Source organism: Miscanthus floridulus, chromosome 9 (assembly GCF_019320115.1).
Source record: "Miscanthus floridulus cultivar M001 chromosome 9, ASM1932011v1, whole genome shotgun sequence".
Taxonomy (NCBI): domain Eukaryota; kingdom Viridiplantae; phylum Streptophyta; class Magnoliopsida; order Poales; family Poaceae; genus Miscanthus; species Miscanthus floridulus.
The window spans coordinates 87,816,715-87,840,751 of record NC_089588.1 but is presented as its reverse complement, the minus strand read 5'-3'; the positions used below and the strand labels follow the sequence as shown (position 1 = coordinate 87,840,751).

At 42.0% G+C, this 24,037-nt stretch overlaps 1 pseudogene; it reads right to left on the bottom strand.

Moving 5' to 3' along the window:
* Positions 1-13,016: 13,016 nt before the first annotated feature.
* Positions 13,017-15,216, bottom strand: LOC136484389 (uncharacterized; annotated as a pseudogene).
* Between the last annotated feature and the right edge of the window lie 8,821 nt (positions 15,217-24,037).

Genomic DNA, 24,037 nt, shown 5'->3' with positions numbered 1-24,037 from the left:
ACCCGAGTCCCTTCACGGATGTACACTTCTGTCTCCTAGAAGCCGGTGTAGTCAGGGTGGGTCCAATTCTCCGTCCTGTACTAAACAGTGCACCTGGTGTGGTAGCGGCGTACGAGTGCAAGAAGCTTAGGGTGGTAGTAGGCATCGCCCTCTAAATCGTAGTGGATCTCCACGGTCCACCCTTGAGCCAGCAATGCATCATGATCATCATCACCCCCATTTCCATCGTTTTCTCCATCTCCATCACCGTCACCACCATCATCTCCATTACCATCTCCACCATCATGACCATCATCACCTCCATCATCTGAATCAGAATTGTCATAATCATCTCCATCATCAGGGTCACCAGCTTCCTCCTAACCACCGTGACCATTTTCTTCCATGGGTTCTTCCTCAGACTCCTCTATCTCAATGGGCTCCTCAAACATGGGCCCATCTTCTATTTCTTCATCCATATGATCTTCTTCCATCACTTCCTCTAGAGGTTCCCCCATGGGCACCTCCACAGGCGGTTCCTCCTCCATGCTCCTCAGAGCCTCCACCAGATGTGCAGGAACGCGCTTGCCAAATGTGAACCTTGTCCTCCTGGTGGGCATCATGATGGTCATCTTACGGGGTGTCAGCTTGGTGCAGGCCATCTATAAGAATAAAAAGGTTGAGTATTAGAATAAAATAATTTTTGTAACAGATAAAGAATAGAATATAAGCAAAAATTTTATAGCAAATTAAAGGTAGTAAAATAAAGATAATGTGATCCTAAAAACGTCCATTTCTAACTAGGTTGATCGTCCTACAGTCAGTTATAGCTTTGATACTAATTTGTCGCACCCAATTTTGCATAGCAAAACCAAGTACTTATATATGTGCGCCTAGGATGTCCAAACACACACATATAACACAAATTGTAAAAATATCAAAGTAAAGTACTTATTACATCGCATATCTCATCATAATGTTAATACATGGTTTGCTCCTTGGCAACATTATTACACACAGCGGAAAACTAAACCCAATCTGCCACAGGGACTCCAACTGGTGAACATCTCCCTAGTAGTCCTAGACATCCTCCGGAAACTCTTCATACCCATTATCTGTTATCCATCTAGGATTTTTATTGAATGTACAGCAAATGTAAGCTCACCATGCTTAGCAAGTACATCAAAGGGATCTATGAGGCTCAAAGGCTAGACACGGTTTGACTGCGGTTCGCAATTTTAATTGATCAAGTTTAAGCATCCTGAATCACTACTTTAGTGAACAATCCCAAATCCCAAGTGATATTAATGTATAATCAAGTTTATATCAATTCCCAGCCATCCACAGTAACCACTAATCATGAAGGATCTAGACCGCTCGTATCCATGAGCACGACTGTTATAATAGGTCAAATATTTCTGCAGAAATTGTACATCTTTACCCACCGAGCCATGATTCCCAATGCTGGGGTTTGCAAAGCCCACAACACCTCAACCTAGGAAGTGTGGCAGGGTTTCACTATGTAACCCTTAGCTAGTCGCACTAACAAGTCATAGCCGCTAAGGTTTCAGCCATCTAGCTGTATGTGGCCCTCCTCTAGGAGTGGCACGCATGGTCGCGACACGATACACATACCCTAGCAGGTAAGGAAACATACCAACTAGTGCCCCCCTCTTGCCCTTACGGAAAGCTACAGATGAGCTAGTACAATCTAGTTAACAGGTTAAAGTCAGAGCCATATGACACTCAGGGTTGTACGACACCTCCTGGGTGGCCACTTTTGGATTAAGTCCTTAGGGAGAGTCACTAGAGTACTCAACCCCATACTCTAGCCCCTAAATGTTGCTAAGAAGCTCCATTTTATCACATTGCATAATGCCTTTAGTCATGTTTAACAATTATTTTATGTTAAGCGCCATAGCATCTATCCAAAATGCATACCCAAACCCTAGATAACAAGGATATGTGGTACAAGTAATAATCTAGGTAAAGTCCTTAAAGGTATTTCAAATTAGACATATGCATGAATATGTATTGTAATAATTCATAGGTACAAGGGGTCTTTGGTACACTTGCCTTCTTCAAAGTTATCTTGGTAATGCTGATCTTCTTGTTGCTGGTCCTCAGCTACCTCAAATTGCTCACCCTCTAATCGTGTTCCAAGTTACCAATCAAGCATCAATCTAATCATTACATGCGTACAAATAGACTTCTATTAGAACAGTACACCAAACAGTAGAAACATAGATTAAAAAGCTTATAAAACTATTCTACGTACTGCTACGAAAACATGAGCGAAAGAATCACTCAAATCAGACTTAAAACGCAAAAGTTACGCATGAAATAAGGTGCAATGGCATTTTTGTAAATAAACTAAACTTATTTTTGAATTAAAACAATTAAAATCTAAATTTACACGATTTCTGGACTGCACGCACTATTTCTGGAAACTACAAGGACTAGAACGAATAAAAATAGGACTGAAATGTATTTATTTTGAACTGGACTAGATTGTGGGTTAATTCACTAGAAACCGAGGGGCTTATCTGGAAAACTGGCGCAGCTGACCATGTGTTGACCGCGCTATTGACTGGACCGCCACGCGTCAGCGTGTTGGTGGCACGGTGCACCACATGGCGTGGGCACGTGCTGACGCGGCACGGTGGACCGAGTCCACAGCCGCGATGGACCGGTCATGTACATTCTAATCAAGGCCGTCCACGCAAGATCTAATGGCGTAGGGTGCATGGGAGCACCTCCGTCGGTTGTACAGTACCGTCGGCGAGGCAATCACGACGATGAACACCGATATGGCGTTCTGGACCTCCCCGATCGAAACCAAACCCATGGGGATGATCTACAGGCGCTCTCGAACACAATGGGTGCAATACCAAGGGCGGGGAACACACCAAAGTGACGTCCCGCGGTGGCACCATGGCTGGTAGTGTTTAGAGTTCGCCGGTACGGCATTCCAGTGCATGATTCGAAGGAACGGGGCACGGGAAGACAGAGAAGCTCACAGCGAGTCGATTGGAAGGGAGCATGACATCTAGGAAGTCTCCGAAGGCACGGGTCGACGGTGGCGGCAGCTGGAGAGAGAAGACAAGGAGCAGGTTAGGGGAAATCTGAGCGATGGATGACCAAAACGATGAATTGAAGCCACATACAGTCGCGGGGGAACACAGCGGAGCTTTAGGAGTCATCGACGTCGAGGATTGAGGCGTGAGAGCGGTGGATTGCCGGTGGCGGTGAGAGCGTGAGCATTGATAGAGGAAAGGCGAGAAGGAGGGGTCGGGTCGGTGCTTTATAGGCTAGACGGGGTGCGGTAGATGGAAGGGGCATGGCGCTCGAGCGGAATTGGTCGCTTGCATTCCATGCACGACGGCGGCGACTTGCCATGCTTGGCAGCACCATCGCTGGGCGGCGAAGAAGGTAAGGAAGCACATGGGGAAGAAAGGAAAGGGGAGCGCGGTGGCTGACGAGTGGGGCTAACGATGCAGTGAGAGGGAGAAGGGAGCGGACGGGCACAGTGCTGCGGTGAAGGCCAGAGCGGGCCGAGGCGCCGAGCTGGGCCGCGCATGCGTGCGGTGCGGAGGAAGGGGCACGGAGCGGGCCGGTGCGGAGCGGGCTGTGCATGGGAAAGGGAAGGGAGAGGGAGATGGGAAGGATGGAAGGGAGGGGTGAGCTGGGCCGCCAAGCAGGCCGCGCGACTGGGCTGCGCGCGAAGGAGGCTTGGCCGGTTCTAGGGCTGGGCTGAAAAGGAAGAAAAGAAGGTTTTTCAAAATCAAATTCTTTCCGAATTCTAGTTTTCAATTCTAAGCCAAATTCAAATGGAATTTGAGTTCAACTTCATCCATTCTAGCCCTACACTCAACCAAAAATAATATGCTTCGGCATGAATACAACAAACATGTTTCTAAACCTTATAGCTTATTTTATTTATCCAAAATTTATTATTTAGCCTAGGTTAAAAATACATAGAAAATTAAATAAATGCTCAAAATTAATTACTAATTTGCAGTTGAAATTTTTGGGTGTTACACGCTGGCAGCGTCCGATCATTTGATCACGGCTCTAACGGTCAGGACGACCGGACGCATCCGATCAGGATGACCTAAGCGTCCGGTCAGTAGCAGAAAAGCGGGATTTCATCCACAATGGCTACTTTCTCAGTGGGGCTTATAAATACACCCCCAACCGGCCCAATGAGAGGTGTGAAGCTGAGGAAACATATCTAGGGTGTTGATACACCATTTTAGTGATCTCCACTTGCATAGTGCTTAGTGTTTCATTAGGTGATTAGCGTAGGTGCTTTTGCGAAGTGCTTAGGTTGATTAGACCACGGCTTATGTGCTTGCTCTAGGTTTAGGCCTAGTGTTTAGTGAGGTTTGCATACCTCTTACCACTCGGTGCTTGTGCGCACTATTGTTGTACATCGGAGGGGCCTGTAGTCTTGCTAGATCACACCAACTGCGTTTGTGGTGTGGCCACCACCGTGTACCGGAGGGAACAAGGCCCGCGGCGTTTTGACTGGAAGCTTGATAGTGAAGACGGCGGGGAGCATTCGGGAGAGGCTTGCCGGAAGGCACGTCGGAGACCCACTTGCGCGTGGGGAAGACACGAGGCTATCCACGGAGTTACCCGACCAGGAGCTTGGCCCTTGCGAGGGATTCCTTGCGAGGGGCTCCAACGAGGACTAGGAGGAAGCTTGCGCGCTTCTCGATACCTCGATAAAAATACTAGAGTCATCGATGGGAATTTGCATATCTCTACCTTACTCTTTAGCTTCCGCATTTACATTGTTTATATAACTCCTTTTGCGGTAGAGATAGCAACACACTAGCAAAACCGTAGTTACACATTTAGATAGTTTATCTTTTGCATAGGTTTTACTAAGGATAGAAAAAAGGCCATAGTTTAGAGTCAGAATTTTAAATTACCTAATTCACCCTCCCCCCCCCTCTTAAGCGTCATGGTCCCCTACAAGTGGTATCAGAGCATGTTGGCTCAATTTAGACCTTTGGCTTAACCGCCGTTGAGCCGATGCTATTTGGTGTGGTTGGGATGGATACCTCTAGGCCTCCGCACTTTGACGGCACTAACTTCCCCTATTATAAAGCTAGAATGGCTTGTCACCTTGAATCGGTTGATTTGGGTGTTTGGAGAGTCACTCGTGACGGGATGAAACCCATCATGAATCCCGATAAACCCACAAAGTGTGAGGAAAAAGAAATGCGTTTCAATGCTAGAGCTAAAAATTGCCTGTTTGAATCTTTTAGCATGGATGTGTTTAACCAAGTGTTCACTTTAAATACGGCACATGAAATTTGGTTAAAACTCCAAGAGCTCCATGATGGCACATCTAATGTCTATGAGCAAAAACATTGTCTAGCTAAACAAAATTATGATTCATTTACAATGAATGATGATGAGCTTGTTCGTGATATGTATTCTTGTTTGAGTCTAATTATCAATGAGCTTCATTCAATAGGATTAATAAAGCTAGATGATGCGGACATCGTGAGGAAGATCATCTCCGTGCTACCACAAAAGAAATATGCAAGCATCATCACCATCCTTCACAACATGGAGGACTTGAGCACCATGACCCCGGCCATTGTCATTGGCAAGATAGTGGCATTTGAAGTGTCATGCAAGATGGGTCAAGATGAAGCCTCTTCATCAAGCAAAGGCAAAGCTCTCACATGTAGTGAGAAAAAGAAGATGAAGGGCAAGCGAGTTGAGACAAGCTCAAGCTCAAGCTCCTCAAGTGAAGATGAAGAAGAAGATGAGGATGATGATGATGATGATGAAGATTCAAGTGATGGTGATCGATCTTCCTCCTCCACCTCCGACCTTGATGAAGAATCAATCAAACTTATCAACAAGGTGGAGAAGATGATCCAAAGGCTCAATGTCAAGGGTGTGCCCATCCAAATTCAAGATCTCATTTTCACCAATCAAAGAAAAGAGCAAAGAAAGAAAGGATGCTATGGATGCGGCAAGTTGGGACACTTTATGGAAGTTTGTCCAAATAAGCCCACACCCAAGACAAAGAAGAAGGCGTGCAAGAACCGAGTCCTCACATCAATAAGGTCATGGGATGATTCTTCAAGTGAAGAAGGAGCCCATCACAAGAGGCGAGTCCGCAAGCACTCATCATCAAGCTCTTCTCGTATGTGCCTTATGACATGAGGTAACGAAAGCTCATCATCTAGTGAGAGTGATAGTGATGATGAAATGCCTTCTTATGATGAAATTGTGCAACAAAATCTTAACTATGCTAAAGTTTGCACTAGTCAACAAAAGAAGCTAAAAATATTGCAAGAAAAGCTAGATAGTTCACAAGAAGCATATAAAACCTTGCTTGAACAATATGAGACATTTGCTAATCTCAATATTGAACTATCTACTAAAATTGAGCAACTTGAGGCTAGTGCAACAACTAATGCATGCACAATCAATGATGAGCAACTTGTAAGAAAAAGTGAAAAATTAAAAGAAAAGTTAGCTAGCTCATAAGATGCTTATAAACGTTTGCTTGCTAAAATGGAAACCATGTGCAAACATTGTGATGAGCTAACTAATAAAGTTGCTAATCTTGAAGCCGTCGGTACAACCCCCACCAAGGCATCTAAAAAGAAAAGTTCTATCTTTAACATGCCTAAAAAGGATGCTTCTACTTCTTGCAATGATTTATGTTTAGACTCACTCTTGTGCAACCAAGTTTGTGTTGAGAAAGTTGTTGTAGATACATGCACACAAGAGATTGCAAAGGAGAATGAGCAACTCAAGCAAGAAGTGGCTTGCCTCACCAAGGACTTGACTCAAGTGAAAGGCAAGACGAAGCAAGCCCAACTTCATCAAGATAACACTGTTAAGGGAGTGAAGAAGCTTGATGAAGGACAACCCGTGGTTTGCTACGTGTGCCACAAGGAAGGTCACAAGTCCTATGAGTGCAAGGTGAAGAATGGGGGAGGAGCAAAGAAGAAAGAGAAGAAGCAAACAAGCAAGCTCTCCAACACCTACACCAACAAGGTGGACAGAAAGGTCTCCACACCGTATCTCTTGAAGAAGAAGAAAAATGACAAGGTGGTGGTCATCAAGGTGAACAAGCAAGCCAACAATGGAGTCAAACGCTTTTGGGTGCCAAAGGAGATCATTTTCAACATGAAGAGCACCAAGAAGGTTTGGATCCTGAAAGGGAAGTGAGAAGTCCGATGGACAACGGGGAATTTGGAGACTTGGCAAAGTATGGGTGCATTTCATGGGGTGCATCACATTGGATCATGTAAATTGCCAAGTGGATTAGTGAACACTATGGACCCAAATTCCCCTCCCCACGATAGGTAACTAGATGCAATTTCTTTCAATTTGTATTTCCTACAAGTGGTATTTCTTACAAATTGGTATCTTTTAGCATTTAGTTACTTTTCATGCCTATGTTTGCATTTGCATGCTTATATCTTTCGTCATGCATACACTAGGTAAATCATATGGTAGGCTTGCTCGGTTTCACTCTTGACCCTTGGAGCAAACCTACATGATTTAAATTGTTTAGGAGCATGGCACATAGCTTGTTTTACAATTGTTCATCTAATATGTGCCAAAGTCCAAATTGTAGATAATTTCTCCCAAATATCACCTTCGAAAATGATTCTCACATTCATGTGATGTCATCTTTCAAGTGGTATGGTTGATTCTAAAATCAATGTGCATGTCCCCTACAAGTATTCCATACTTGTGTGCATAAATTTTGGGGGAGGTTACTCTACAAGTTGGATGCTTTGAGACTAACATCTTTTCAAGCTTATCATGTGTGTAGTAGTCTCATTGCAAGGAAAATGGAGTCCCCAGAGTTAAGCATCATACTTCAAATATCCACCACATATTGCAAGTGGTTGAAATCAAATTGGTTTCCACATGTGGTATTTCTAAACCGATACCATCATGTTGATTTCATTTTAGTATTTATATGCTTTCTCCATGCATTGTATAGACTAAACTCCTTTTGAGCATTAATTTACCAATTATGCATAAACTACATTCTCTGCCATATGTATGCATATATTTAAGGGGAGCTTAGTCTATATAATGTGAGAGTCAAATTTTGTGACCTATTCCATTGCACATACAAAGGATCACAAAGTTTGACCCTCCCTTGTGCTACTAATATCTTTCTTTTTGGTGTTTGATTCCAAATGGGGAGAATTTAGAGGACCAAAAGCAAGCATTAACTTGTAGGACAAAGCAAGATCATAATAATTTACAAGTGGTAATGGTCTGAGAAAGGGAGTATAGTGGATTATGGATTATTCTATGTAATGGGGAGAATTTGTAGGACCAAAAAACAAGGCTGAAATCCATAATGCCACATGGGGACATTTGCAAGGGCAAGATAACTTTACAAGTGGTATCTTAAGTCTTACAAGTGGTATCTTTTTAGTATCAAATAACCTTGCCCTTTTGCATTGCATCCTAGCAAGTAGATAGTTTTTAAATTCCAAATTTGTATTATTTGCTTGCTTTGGTCGTGTTGTCATCAGTCACCAAAAGGGGAAGATTGTAAAGAAAATGGGCCCTAGGCCCATTTACTTTGGATTTTCGTGTTTGATGACCAACACAACCAAATTGAACTAATAAATTTGCAAGTGACTGTTTTGTAGTTCAATAGGGTGTAAGACGTGACTTGGACGAAGGCGACATGATGATCCGATGATCAACACCATAAGCAAGACCCTAAGAAGCGCAAGAGTAGACACAAGATATCAAGCAAAGTCCAAGCAAGAAGATTGGAACCAAGCCGTCCGCAAGATCGTGAAGAAACGAGCTCATAGAGGTGACCAAACGCTAGACCGGACGCTGGCGTATAGCGACCGGACACTCCGATCAAGAGGCTCGGCAATAGAAGCGTCAGCAGCAGCGACCGGATGCTGAACAGTAAAGTGACCGGATGCACCGATGGTACTGTTCATCATTACCGGCAACACATTTAGTATTGACCGGACGCTGGCGGCAAATTGATCGGACGCAGGACTGCAGTGTCCGATCGAGTATAGAGAGGTTCTAGAGCGGCAAAATTGTGATCCGACGTGTTCGGTGGCTTGTGACCGGACGCTGGCAGCGTCCGATCAGTTGATCGTGGCTCTAATGGTCGGGACGACCGGACGCGTCCGATCAGGACGACCTGAGCGTCTGGTCAGTAGTAGAAAAGCAGGATTTCATCCCCAACGACTACTTTCTCAGTGGGTCTTATAAATACACCCCCAACCGACCAAATGAGAGGTGTGGAGCTAAGGAAACAGATCTAGGATGTTGATACACCATTTTAGTGATCCCCACTTACATAGTGCTTAATGTTTCATTAGGTGATTAGTGTAGGTGCTTTGCGAAGTGCTTAGGTTGATTAGACCACCGCTTATGCGCTTGCTCTAGGTTTAGGCCTAGTGTTTAGTGAGGTTTGCATACCTCTTACCACTCGGTGCTTGCGCGCACCATTGTTGTACATCGGAGGGGCTTGTAGTCATGCCAGATCACACCAACCGCGTTTATGGTGTGGCTACCACCGTGTACCGGAGGGAACAACGCCCGCGGCGTTTCGGCCGGAAGCTTGATAGTGAAGACGGCGGGGAGCATTCGGGAGAGGCTTGCCGGAGGCACGTCGGAGACCCACTTGCGCGTGGGGAAGACCCGAGGCTATCCACGGAGTTACCCGATCGGGAGCTTGGCCCTTGCGAGGGATTCCATGCGAGGGGCTCCAACGAGGACTAGGGGGAAGCTTGCGCGCTTCTTGATACCTCAGTAAAAATACCAGAGTCATCAACGAGAGTTTGCATATCTCTACCTTACTCTTTAGCTTTCGTATTTACATTGTTTGTGTAACTCCTTTTGTGATAGAGATAGCAACACACTAGCAAAACCGTAGTTGCATAGGTTTTGCTAAGGTTAGAAAAGAGGCCTTAGTTTAGAGTCAGAATTTTAAGTTGCCTAATTTACCCGCCCTCTTAGGCGTCATGGTCCCCTACAGCAAGAATAGAATAGGCCAAGGGCCTTTTATCCCCTCCTCTCTGTTCTAAGCCTCGGTCTTCTCCCGTGCCTCTCCCTAGCGCCGCCTCTCCCTCCCTCTGTGCCATCCACACCAACCGACCAATCTTCCCCCTGCCCTAGGTGCCGCCCTCTCCCCCATGCCCTGCCATAGCCGTCCCTAGGGGTCCCCAGGAATGATCCCTGACATGAATCAAAAGCTAAAGAAAACGGTAAACTCAAGTGACCAAAAGCCAAAGAAAAGCTACTTTCGCAAAAAAAAAAGCCAAAGAAAAGCTAAAACGGGGTCATTTGAAATGAGTAAACCTTAGTCCCCAAAGACATGGACCTCTTATATAAGGCTAGCCAACCGAGAGAGTGGTCTAGGTTCCGGGATTGTTGAAGATTTCGTGATGGATGTATAAGAGTTTTATGGGCATGGACCTGTCTGAGCTATGCTAGATGCTAGTTGTAGCTGGCAACGAAAGACGTCTTCGATTTCGTAGAACCTTCTCTTCGGAGCCAGGGCTTGCCAAAGAGAACCTGCAACAGGTGTCCCACCATGATAGTCGTTCTTTGTTTGACAGCATGGACATATTTGACGCACCGTACCATATGGTGGCTAGCCTAAAGGACTACTTGCTCCAATAGAAGAAAAGTGTTCGAGTATGACATAACCTATTCAGATACATGCTCTTAGCTTCTACTCTCTTCACTGAATTGTATGTCGTTACGTCTTTTCTAAGTGTATACATACATTATATCTAGATGTATAGTTAATTCTATGCATATAAAAAATCCAAAATGACTTACTAAATTAAAATGCAAGGAATAATATCAAGAAAATGTGGGATGCGCCTTGAATTTTTTTCGGGATTGTTAAATTTAGTTTATTAGCTTCGCACAAATAAATATATTCCAAGGTCCATGTTTAATGCTTGGAGTATTGTGAGAAAATAAACTGGAAGAACTGACTAACATAAAATGTGCAATTATTGTCCACGTGTTGCTTATGCTTGAAATAAAGAGACAGTAGGAGTGCCGCATGCATGCTTCCCTGGGACATGTGGCATGACTAATATAACAGAACCGCACAGATGAAATTTCCCATTTGCAGCAAATTAAAATTTATTTGAATTGCCATCAACACTTGATTTACTCTATTCTAGTTTTCTATAGTAAAAAGTATACAGGTACTTCATTTATTATTATACAAATTAACCTATCTTATCCAAGCTGATTCAATAAGCTAGTGCTAGTCTTTAGATGTCTTGTTCAACAAATAACTTTTGCTATGTATAGTTTTTTTAAGGAACCACCAGGTCTTTATATTGCGTTATTGCTTCAAGCCACTCTTTACTCTGGTATACTTCAATGTTTAAATTTTCATACTGTTCCTACAGTGCTGTTGTCTTCGCTATACTCTGTGCTGACTACAAGTTCTATTGGTAAAATTTGCAGTTTTCTATATCATCTATGCATTTGTGGTATTGATGTGGTCTGCAGTTTTATTGTAGTTCTCTTTCATACTACAAGGCAATGCAATTACTAGTGACGGATGCTTAACTATTATCTCTTGCAGAAAAACAAGGAAGCTAAACGCTACATTAACAAAGTCATCAAGTATTGGGAGTCTATTAGTCTAGTTTATTTCAAAGAACATGCCAACGGAGATGTGGCTCGAACAACATCTGAGAGCTCAAGGGAGATGGTTAAACAAGGTGGTATTAGCGAAGATCCAGCTGGGTGAACAACAACTTCTGGCAGTTCAATGAGGCAAAGGTCAGTTGACTCATTCAAATGTGGTCCGAGAAACTGGATATGTTTGCTGCAGTTCTCAAGGGCGATGTACCAAAGCTTCCCTTTCATCTGAAGAACTTGCAGCAATATAGGAGGTTCTATTTGAATTCTCTGGTCTAAACTTAAGTTGCCTAAAGTTGAGCATTAAAACTTTGGCGCCGCTGGCGTTAACTTTCAGCATGTTGGCGCTGCTCCTCGCCCGGAACGACTCATCAAGCTCGCAGGACTTGCTCTTGTCGCAAAATCTAGCTTATGTAATAGGCCTTTCCAGCTCCTAACGCATTTTGTTTTTCCAGGTGCGTTAACGCCCTGGTCTGCTCGCCGCTCGCCCTAAGGGCAGATCGTTGTTATACTCCTTTTTCCAACATCTCTTAATGAAATACACGCCTAAGCACGTTCTCCAAAAAAAAGGATTAAAACTTTAGACCACTCTACCTCACTTATGTGGTCTAAAGTTTTTGTGAGGTGGTCTAAACTTTAGTCAACACTTTAGACCTCCTCTTTGGAACCTTAATAGCTAAAGTGGTCTAAAGTTTAGTGGCTAAACTTTAGTACATGGGATCAAACAAGGCCTTACTCTGATATTGAGCTTGACCTTAATGACATCCTCACCTCTGATGCCCATAAGTTTGAGTCTATGATAGCCCTACCGGTTCAAAGGAGAAAGCGGTGGCTACTAAAGCTGCTTAAGAAGTGATTAGAGTACTACTTCTAAGCATATTATTAAGTACTGCATCTACCTAGTCAGTCATGTGTCTCTTATCGAATGGTTTTAATTAGTATGTGTAATCAACATGTGCTGTTTGGCTCTTGTATCGTGTACGTGTGCTTCTACCTATCACTTCACTGATGTATTGGTTTAAATTTTGATTATTACGTGTTTTAACTTAAAAGGGTTGTTTATGTGCCTCATATATTCTGACAAATACTCTGCTGTTTATGGAGATGGACCCCAACTGCATAAACTGGGCTCAATTCTTGATCCAAGTTAGCCAAACAATATTTTGATTTTAATTCCAGGAGTTCAATTATGTTTGCACACAAACAAACATAATGGCCAAAAAAAACAAGCATAATGGAAATGAATCAGTTTCCAGCTGATTCAATTCTGGATAAATCAATATCCAGAATCTGATTCATGGAAACTAATTCAACTCTATAGGGAACCAAAAGGCCACTAACAGTAATTAAAGCTGTAACGTCCAGGGCTGAAACTAGGAGCAGGAGATTGTGGATGACACGGGCCGCAAGCTGATCTGGAATCTCGTAGAGTAGGAGACCTTACGGCATAGCTGGCACCCTTGGCGATGGGGCTGCCGCTTTTGAGAGTACAGCGCTGGCCGTCGCCATCCACGCTGAGCACGCCCGGGTTGACACCCATCGAGGAGCTCAATCCGCGGCAGGACAGCTTGACGCTTGCCTGCGTGCAGATGCACCGGTTCTCCACAGCCACCGTGTAATTCGTGTAGCCTTTGACCCTAGACGGCACCGCGGTCTGAGTGACGGCGAGATCTGTCAGCTTGCTATTCTGTGCATTTCCTGCTCACGCAAATAAATGGGACGATGATACATGCTCTTTTGGTTCGGATTTGTGATGAGTGATTGTCAACATGATTCGCATCTTGGGTTGAGTTTGTGAATTAATCATGGCATGAGTTGCAACACGTCTTTTGGCTTGTGCTGCACAGGTATGGAGCTCGGAGGCGGTGGTCGACGGCGAGGTGAAGGTCAAGTAGCGACGTGCCGTGCCGATGGACCGGGAGCGGTGAAGGACGGATGTGAGGCTTGGATTGAGGGACCAGGAGGCCGGGTGACCAGCCGCGGTAGCTGACATCTGGGGACATCGACAAGCGCAAGTGTACATGGGAGTGACCGTGTTGACTGAGTCAAGACGGCGGACGTGCAAGTTGAGCGGAGGCTCTGGAAGACTTGGCGCCCGGACAGTCGAAGACGGTGGTGACACGCGTCGAGTGGCACGGGACGCGTATGGAGTACGTTACTCGCGGCGGTTTGGTGGGTTGAACCTCAAAACCACCGGGTGACGGTTCTAAGGCGGAATGGATGGCACATGGCAACATCAAGGAGTTCACGTTGAGGCGAAGCTATCTCATGAAGGACGCGGTGGCCGTCGGATGAGGATTATCTCGGATTGAACCATAACACCCTCGGTTTAAGTGGTTCGATTCAAAATATCTAGGGGCGTGTTTGGGATTGTGTAATAGCCCTGATAAATAAGGATCGGGGAGCACCAATCTCCCTCACCTCTTGCCATTTCATTCCATCTCCTTAGGTTTTCCCCCTCTCTAGGTTCTTCTCAAGAGGTCCACCGATGAACTAGTGTCCCGGTGTAATTGACCCTGTGATTTTGGTTGGGAATAGAGGCCCTAACCTCCTCGTGTCCTCTGGGATTCGATTTGTGAGGTGCTTTTGTGAATCGCGTTCTTGTTTTCCCCTTTTCTTTCTTGGCTTGATTCGTCATTTTGAGAGTGTTTTGACTTTTTTTTATCTGAGATGGACTAGGAGGTGAGTTCATCTCTTCCACCGAAGGATTTCATCTAAGTCTTCACGAGTTCATAGATCGGGACGAATCAAGTTCTAGGGTTGAAAAACTATTTGTTGTTTTCCCGTTGATTGGCTTTGTCTTAGGCGATGGTTTTCTAGGAGTAGCCTACCATCTCTGTGGTAATCCTCCCTGCAAAGTTTCAGGTCATTCCGAGTTGATTTGATCGAGTTTTGGGTGTTGAATCGATTTTTCTCGAGAACTGCTTGTAAATACCAGACACGGTAGGTTAAACTTTTGAGTTTGGAGCTAAAATTTGGTGGAGACCTACCTCAAGGTGTCTTGAAGCTGTGGTTAAAATTTCATATTTTTTGGACACTATTTGCTAGGGTTTTCGATTTTTCTTCCAATGTCACTCTGTGCTGTTCAGCGTACCGGAGGTGTTCGATATTTGCTGACTGTGCCCATATCAGTAGGTTTTCTGAGGTCATGCTTACTGGACATGTCCGGTGCAATTCCTAGACAGGTCCGGTGTGAGTTGCTAGCATGCTGTTTCTTCCGCGATTTCTTCGTTTGAGCTCCAATTGGTTTTTCGTCTGTTACGTTGGCTTTATGGTGTCCCGCTGTGTTCCTAGGGAGCATCCACCCAATCATTTGGGTCGTGGACATCACGATGTTTGGTTTGTGTGTTTGGCAATGAGTTTAGGACAGTGGTCAAAAAGTTTCGAAAGAAATTTACGGCTCTCATTCACCCTCCTCTTGTCGTCATTTTTTGTCCTTCCAGGCTCATGGGACAGAGCGAGTGATAGGCTAATAGCAGACAGAAATGCATGTAGGGAAGACCATCTACCTGGATTGCAAAGGCAGAACAGTAACATGAACGCGAAGAATTTTTGCATCAAATTACCCTCCATTTGTCCTAGCTAGCTATCTTCTCAGCAGAACTTGCCTTATCTTGCGTAGTTTGTCGTCATCTCTTGGTCAGGTCCAACTTTATAGACTGCTCATCAATGCGAGGATATCGATTTTGATTTTCAAAATATAAGTGAAGATATATCTATGTGGAAGCATGGATTGAATACGCAATTATTATGTCTCAAAAATTTATTCCAAATTTGTGGCATTCTCATTCAACAAGGGAGAATGCATGCAAGATCCATTCCAACCTATTTGAATTTGTTTCCTGATTTAAGTATTCTCTCGCCAGGATATATATGTAACGGGATAATTCTATTAATTGAGTGTATTAATAAGGGAGTGATTTATGGAAAAGTTTATTCTATGTAAGAGCAATTAAGGCCTTATTTGGATGCCTTTAATTTTAGTCTTGCTAGAAAATCAATTCTTACGATGATTTAGGAGGCCTTGTTTGGATGCTTTTAATTTTAGTCTAGCTAGAAAATCAATCCTTACAATTATTTAGGATCCTAAATCATTGTAAGGATTGATTTTCTATCTATACTAAAATTAACATGCATGGTTGATTACTATGTTAGCAAGAGGTAGCCTCCAAAATGGTGATAAGTTAGACTATATAAGATGAAACCATCTGGGCGTTTTATAGCAACTAGTAACTTATTTTAGTCCACCTAAACATGACTTATGTAACCTCATGGTCTATGTTGGGAGGCAAGTTCTCTCCCAAACCTTCGGCGGTTGCAGTGGGTTTGGAGATCCAACGCTCTCAATAGGAAAGAATTAGAAAATTAAAATGGTAGGAAGGAACAAGTAAACATCACATTTTTTTTCTCTGTTTTCAACGGTTACTAACACCGTATTTAACTTATAGTTAGAGAAGCCAAATGGTCGCTCTTAAGATTATAGGATACCCTACTCTAGCTACTACATTCCGAGTATATCTAGCGGGCATAATGTCTTTTACCTAGTTTGCTGACTCCATGGTCCCCGCTTGCCTAGCTCGTCATGTCTCATGTTACAACCCAAAAACGCCGTTAATAAAAATTTGCGAATGTCACACCTAGTTTTAAAGACAAAACTGAGTACTAACTATATGTGTATCCAGGAAGTTAAATCACACATATAGCGACAAATTATAATAGTATCAAGAGACAATGCTTTATTATATAACGAAACATACTCATATTTAATACTTACATCAGAGTATCGCGGAACGGTAGCTAATCTTTAGGCTCCATTCTTCACAGGGACGGCTAACTGGGGACTACGTATGCCAAACACTTCTGATAGTATCCTGAGAACTCCTTCGTTGTCTTTACCAATCTTCTGAGCAACTTTTACTAGAGTCTGGGGGTGTGGGGAAATAGCAAGGGTGAGCACATGTCATACTCAACAAATATAACACTGGGTTCATGAGGCTCAAAAGGCTGACACTGGTTTAACTGCGATTAGCTTTTAATTGTCATAATTTTAGCAATTGGGTAGCAACAAGTTTATCACCAGCCCATGTAAACACATGATCAGGTAAACATGAATAATGAATAGCATAAACAGTAATCATTAATGAGCATCTTTATCATCAGTGTTCATCATCTATTTCGTAAGGGTTCCAAGGCCGCTCATGACCGTGAGCACGGCTGATATACCAGTTTTACACTTTGCAGAGGTTGTACACTTTCACCATGAGTCGTGTTACCCATATATGCCCGGGTTTATAACATCCAAAACACTTCCAAGGTGAGCAGGCAGGGTACACTACGAAGCTTTTCCCCAGTCGTTCTAATAAGGAGCAGCCGCTAAGGATTCCATCTACCAAGTGTTATGGAGTCATCTCCAAAAGTGCCACTAATACACGTAGCATAGTACATACCCAGGGGATGAGGCCCATACCTAGCCTAGTATACCCCTCTTGCCCTTTTGGTAAACTGCTACAAACGAGAAAGAGCAAGGTACTAGACTAAGACTAGAGCCATGTAGTTCTCATGGTTGAACTGTAAGTCCCGGATGATCACTTACAGATAAGTCCTTAGGGAGAAGAATCTAAAGCATTTAGAAAGTAGCTAAACACTCCAGCCCCCTGTTTCCAAGTTGCTAAAAAGTCATATTTTAATGTTTATTGCATATACCATTAGTCAAGTTACAAGATCATAGTTGTAGTTGAGCACTAGCAAAGCTACCCAATGCAATACCCCATAGGAATCAAGGTACAAGTACAAAAGACTAGGATATCCTTAATGGTAGTCAAGGTAGACACATGCAGTATGAATTAAATGATTAAAGGTGTATAGGACAACAAGAAAAATCCCATGCTATACTTGCCTTAAACTTGTTTCACACCCAAAGCAACTTGCTCAGAGAAGCTTCAACTTTATCTTCCATTCTGCAGCTTCTGCAGCTTCGTGCACTCAACTTCTGATCTCCACTGCTTACGTACGGTTCTCTTCTACTCGTGGCAAACACCAAGCATAAAGAAACATACAAGCAAGCAAGCAAAGTAAACTAAGAACAATAAACCAATCATAGCAAAAGCTTTAAAACAACGTACTAGGAGGGAGCTCGTGGTTACGATCACAAGAACGCAAGAGACGCAAAAAAACGAAGGTAACGGCTAAAAACAAATGACTATTGAAAGATTTAATTATATTATAAAAGTGAAGAAACAACTACAGGTTTAGTTTATTTTAATTAAGAAAAGTCATATGAATGACAACACAGGTTAGTCAATTTGTATTTCCTTCAGAAACCAAGTTAAACCTAATCATATTTTATTCATAAATGTTGTAGTATAAATTAAGCAAATTAAACCGTAACCTTACAAAATAAAGTAGCATGTGAGAACACCTATTTTTTTAATATATGCAATGTGGTTTAACTAATCAAATTATAAATAAAGAAAACAACGTGGTCTAACTAATCAAATTATAAATAAAGAAAACATATTCATGTAGCAATTAATCATATTTAACATTTTTGTACATGAAATACCGTAGTGTAACACCTATATTGCTTTTAGAATAGAAAACTAGATGCATATAGGTTAATCAAATTAATATTTAATTATGAAGACATAATCATATGGCATGAAGAACGTCTCTGCTAAACCGTAATCAGACCACGCCAATATGATCTATGGATTGGGTTAACATGGAAAACAGAGACTTCAAAGAGGAGCAGGTACGTACTGCGATCATCCTTGGGCGGGTCACATACGTGATCTGCATTTACGGTGGTAACGGCGGCCGGTTAATGATTATTGTTCATATATGAGACATGGATTGTTAGTATTTTCTGGCGTTGACGGATGAGACCAAGATGACATCAGGGAGCAAAGGGTTTCAGTGGACTGCAGTGCTTGGCCAGTGGATACGTACGTCGATAGCTAATCATTTGAACAAAACGACCATACAGTACAAGGAATTGATTATAGGCAAAATATTAAAGCCCATACCGTACATGGCTTTCCAGGCCTGCATGACGCGACTTGCATGCTTCTGCTGTGCAGCTGGCCGGACGGCAGCGCGGCGGCGGCGATAGCGATAGCGAGAGAAGATGAGAAAAATCTAATTTATTATACAAGGGATTTATCAAACTAGGGGCTCTCTTACGATAGTTTTGGTGTGCTTTACCTAAGGGGTTGGTACAAATATATAGGAAGAAAAACTCCGCACCTCCACGTCAATTAGCGATACGGTACTAATTGACGTTGCACCATCCACCTGTACTAATGGGCCTAAATAATCATTCAAGCCCATTAGTAAATAAATGCATGGGCCTTTAGGATTTATTAGGATTATTGCACATAGGCTTTGAGCGTTGGGAAAAATGAGAGATTTATTATTTTCGGAATTAATTAATTTCATTGATAAAATAATTCTAAAAAAGTCTAGAATTATTATTTAAGCTGCGAAACATACTCCGAAAGCCCTAAAAATTCAGGGAAAATTCCCATAGACATTATGGAACATGAGGAACCCAAATAAAGTATTTGAAGCCCATGATAAGATAATTTGGAGCATCTAAAAATTAAATTATGCTCACAGACAAGTAGGAACAAGTTCTAGAAAAAGCTAGAAAAATTCCTGAGAAGTTTGTAGAGATTGATTGACGGACGAGAAACTGAAAGGAGTGATTTACGTTACAAAGAGAAGATTTTAGGAAGCTCCGAACGAAAACTTGAGCTGAGAAACAAAGAATTTGATTGTAGAAAAGGATAAAGGTGTGCCGGAGAAGGAAAATCGACCTACTAACACATTTTAAAGCATTTGCTCACTCTCAACACATAAAGAAGCAACAAGCAAACATCACATCATCCAAACGCCCATCAAAATTAGAAAACTTAGAAAATTCACATTTTTTCTATAACTAAATTTGCGCTAGCTCAAACTAAACTTGGTAAATTTTATCCAAATATTAAAATAATTTATTTTATTTAGTGGTTTCTATGCATAACCCAAAATCATAAATTTTGGGGTGTGACAAACTACCCCACTTAACAGGAATCTCGTCCCGAGATTCGGAGAGACTAGGGAGAAAGATAAAGAAGATCTTTACGCCTCCACACTTCCTTGATTCGGGAATTCATGAGATGAAGGAATGAACTTGCATGATAAAGTGGATTTGGGAGTTGCACAGGATAGCAAGGAAGATAAAGGTCAACGATGCTTTGTAGAGGATGCTACCCCACTTAACAAGAGTTTTGCTAAACTCTAAATATTCCATATGTAGATCCTTGTGTTGGTGTAGTCTTCGGGGCCTTCCTTTGGATCACAATGATAGGGATGACAAACAAGCAACACACCAAACAAGACAAGCATGCATCACAACATCGAAACTACACGTGCTTCTGTAGCAATGGCAGGCATCCTAAGGAGTGGATTATGATGAAAGGCCATCGCAAATTTGAATAAGGTGAGATCAGAAAACTTTTGTAAACCAAAGAGAAAAAAAATCAAGGAGATAAGAAGCAATAGCTCAAAGGAAGCTATCAAGGAGAGTAGATAATAGGGCAAGGATGAGAAATAATCAATTCAATGAGTCAAGGAGATGAGAAAGTAGTTTTGTAGAAAAATAATTTTTAGAAGGCGACCAGTGCTAACTTGGCATACGTCCTATAGTCAACATCGCTCTGATACTAATCTGTCACACCCAGTTTTAAAGACAAAACTGAGTACTAACTATATGTGTGTCCAAGAAGTCAAATCACACATATAGCGACAAATTACAATAGTATCAAGAGACAATGCTTTATTATATAATGAAACATACTCATATTTAATACTTACATCAGAGTATCGCGGAACGGTAGCTAATCTTTAGGCTCCATTCTTCACAAGGACGGCTGACTGGGGGCTACGTATGCCAAACACTTCTGATAGTATCCTGAGAACTCCTTCGTTGTCTTTACCAATCTTCTGAGCAACTTTTACTAGAGTCTGGGGGTGTGGGGAAATAGCAAGGGTGAGCACATGTCGTACTCAGCAAATATAACATGGGGTTCATGAGGCTCAAAAGACTGACACTGGTTTAACTGCGGTTAGCTTTTAATTGTCACAATTTTAGCAATTGAGTAGCAACAAGTTTATCACTAGCCCATGTAAACACATGATCAGGTAAACATGAATAATGAATAGCATAAACAGTAATCATTAATGAGCATCTTTATCATCAGTATCATCAGTGTTCATCATCTATTCTGTAAGGGTTTCAAGGCCGCTCATGACCGTGAGCACGGCTGATATACCAATTTTACACTCTGCAGAGGTTGTACACTTTCACCATGAGTCGTGTTACCCATATGCCCGGGTTTATAACTTCCAAAACACTTCCAAGGTGAGCAGGCAGGGTACACTACGAAGCTTTTCCCCAGTCGTTCTAATACGGAGCAACCGCTAAGGATTCCATCTACCAAGTGTTATGGAGTCATCTCCAAAAGTGCCACTGATACACGTAGCATAGTACACACCCTGGGGATGAGGCCCATACCTAGCCTGGTATGCCCCTCTTGCCCTTTCGATAAACTGCTATAAACTAGAAAGAGCAAGGTACTAGACTAAGACCAGAGCCATGTAGTTCTCATGGTTGTACTGTAAGTACCGGATGATCACTTACAGATAAGTCCTTAGGGAGAGGAATCTGAAGCATTTAGAAAGTAGCTAAACACTCCAGCCTCCTGTTTCCATGTTGCTAAAATCATATTTTAATGTTTATTGCATATACCATTAGTCAAGTTACAAGATCATGGTTGCAGTTGAGCACTAGCAAAGCTACCCAATACAATACCCCATAGGAATCAAGGTACAAATATAAAAGACTAGGATATCCTTAGTGGTAGTTAAGGTAGACACATGCAGTATGAATTAAATGATTAAAGGTGTATAGGACAACAAGAAAAATCTCATGCTATACTTACCTTAAACTTGCTTTATACCCAAAGCAACTTGCTCAGAGAAGCTTCAACTTTATCTTCCATTTTGCAGCTTCGTGCACTCAACTTCTGATCTCCACTGCTTACGTACGGTTCTCTTCTACTCGTGGCAAACACCAAGCATAAAGAAACATACAAGCAAGCAAGCAAAGTAAACTAAGAACAATACACCAATCATAGCAAAAGCTTTAAAACAACGTACTAGGAGGGAGCTCGTGGTTACGGTCACAAGAACGCAAGAGACGCAAAAAACGGAGCTAACGGCTAAAAACAAATGACTATTGAAAGATTTAATTATATTATAAAAGTGAAGAAACAACTACAGGTTTGGTTTATTTTAATTAAGAAAAGTCATGAATGACAACACAGGTTAGTCAATTGTATTTCCTTCAGAAACCAAGTTAAACCTAATCATATTTTATTCATAAATATTGTAGTATAAATTAAGCAAATTAAACCGTAACCTTACAAAATAAAGTAGCATGTGAGAACACCTATTTTTTTAATATATGCAACGTGGTTTAACTAATCAAATTATAAATAAAGAAAACAACGTGGTCTAACTAATCAAATTATAAATAAAGAAAACATATTCATGTAGCAATTAATCATATTTAACATTTTTGTACATGAAATACCGTAGTGTAACTCCTATAGAATAGAAAACTAGATACATATAGGTTAATCAAATTAATATTTAATTATGAAGACATAATCATATGGGATGAAGAACGTCTCCGCTAAACCGTAATCAGACTACGCCAATATGATCTATGGATTGGGTTAACATGGTAAACAGAGACTTCAAAGAGGAGCAGGTACGTACTGCGATCATCCTTGGGCGGGTCACATACGTGATCTGCATTTAAGGTGGTTACAGCGGCCGGTTGATATTATTGTTCATATATGAGACATGGATCGTTAGTATTTTCTAGCGTTGACGGATGAGACCAAGATGACAGCAGGGAGCAAAGGGTTTATGTGGACTGCAGTGCTTGGCCAGTGGATACGTACGCCGATAGCTAATCATTTGATCAAAACGATCATACAGTACATGTAATTGATTATAGGTAAAATATTAAAGCCCATACCGTACATGGCTTTCCAGGCCTGCATGACGCGGCTTGCATGCTTCTGCTGTGCAGCTGGCCGGACGGAAGCAGCACAGCGCCGGGCTGGGCAGTGCGGCGGCGACGGCGACGGCGATAGAAGGACGAGAAAAATCTAATTTACTATAAGAGGGATTTCTCAAACTAGAGGCCCCCTTACGATAGTTTTAATGTGCTTTGCCCAAGGAGTTAGTACTAATATATAGGGAGAAAAATTCCGCACCTCCACGTCAACTAGCAACACGGTACTAATTGATATTACACCATCCACCTGCACTAATGGGCCTAAATAATCATTCAAGCCCATTAGTAAAAAAAAATGCATGGGCCTTTAGGATATATTAGGATTATTGCACATGGGCTTTGAGCGTTGGAAAAAATGAGAGATTTATTATTTTCGGAATTAATTAATTTCGTGGATAAAATAATTCCAGAAAAGTCTAGAATTATTATTTAAGCCGTGAAACATACTCCGAAAGCCCTAAAAATTGAGGGAAAATTCCCATAGACATTATGGAACATGAGGAACCCAAATAAAGTATTTGGAGCCCATGATAAGATAATTTGGAGCATGTAAAATCAAATTATGCTCACAGATAAGTAGGAACAAGTTCCAGAAAAAGCTGGAAAATTTTTCGAGAAGTTTGTAGAGATTGATTGACGAACGAGGAACTGAAAGGAGTGATTTACATTACAAAGAAAAGATTTTAGGAAGCTTCGAACGAAAACTTGAGCCGAGAAACAAAGAATTTGATTGTAGAAAAAGATAAAGGCATGCCGGAGAAGGAAAATCGACCTACTAACACATTTTAAAGACTTTGCTCACTCTCAACACATAAAGAAGCAACAAGCAAACATCGCATCATCCAAACGCCCATCAAAATTAGAAAACTTTGAAAATTCACATTTTTCCTATAACTAAATTTGCACTACCTCAAACTAAACTTGGTAAATTTTATCCAAATATTAAAATAATTAATTTTATTTAGTGTTTTCTATGTACAACCTAAAATCAGAAATTTTGGGGTGTGACAGCGAAACATTGCTGTTAAGCTTAAATTGTGATTTCTCCTTGAGCCTCTCAAAGTACTACCCTAGGTGCAATTAAAGAAAGCCTCCTTTATCTCTAAGTCCAAACAGGGTGATATCTAGCCCGAACTCCTAAGCGGTGGAAGAGAGAGGTGGCTGTGATATTGAAATTTGGATTGGGCATCGGTTTCTAGGGTTGGTGGCAAGAGCTTGAGCGGCCTATTTAGAGGAGGGTCTCGTGTGAGATCCATCTCT